Genomic DNA, 602 nt, shown 5'->3' with positions numbered 1-602 from the left:
CTACCAAACCACATAAATGCTCACGACCAGGGTCATCACAAAGAGATGAACAGCAAGTAGGACTCACGGCCAGGGTCAGCAGAAAAGAAGAGACAGCCCACAAGGCTCTCGGCCAAGGCAAGGAACAGGGGTAAAAGAGGCTCACAATTAAAGCAGGGGACAACTACCAAAACTCATAGCCAAAGGCAAACCAAGGCACAAACAAAGCCCACGGCCACAGCAACCCAAGGCACAAAGTGGTTCACGGCCTGGGTCAGCAGAAAAGAGGAAACAACCCACAAAGCCCATAACCAAGGGTAACTTAAAAGACAACAGGTAAAAAAGTTGAAGCAACAAAGAGGGCCCAAAAGAACTAATGAGACTCACGGGTAGTAATAGGAACCAAAGCCAGCAAACCACACCCAAACAACCTCTCGGGTAGGGGCAAGGCAAAGCAAACCGAGCCCTCAAGCCAAGCCAGACCAAGCCTAGCAAGGCCAAACGAGACAACACAGCTCCCCACTAGATCTAAACCAAGCTTCAGCAAGACCAAAATGAGCCCACACAGCCCATACCAAGCCAAACCGAGCTCAATCGAGAAACAGAGCCAAAGCTGAGCTCCC

General features: G+C 50.5%; 1 protein-coding gene across 2 annotated transcripts in view; it reads left to right on the top strand.

Moving 5' to 3' along the window:
* LOC110029601 (E3 ubiquitin-protein ligase RFWD3-like) overlaps window positions 1–602 on the top strand; it is a 73,598-nt gene that overhangs the window by 14,269 nt on the left and 58,727 nt on the right. The gene's annotated exons all lie outside the window — the stretch shown is intronic.

Source organism: Phalaenopsis equestris, unplaced genomic scaffold, assembly GCF_001263595.1.
Source record: "Phalaenopsis equestris unplaced genomic scaffold, ASM126359v1 Scaffold000598, whole genome shotgun sequence".
Lineage (NCBI taxonomy): Eukaryota > Viridiplantae > Streptophyta > Magnoliopsida > Asparagales > Orchidaceae > Phalaenopsis > Phalaenopsis equestris.
Note: the sequence above shows the minus strand (reverse complement) of the source record. Positions and strands in the feature narration are given on the sequence as shown.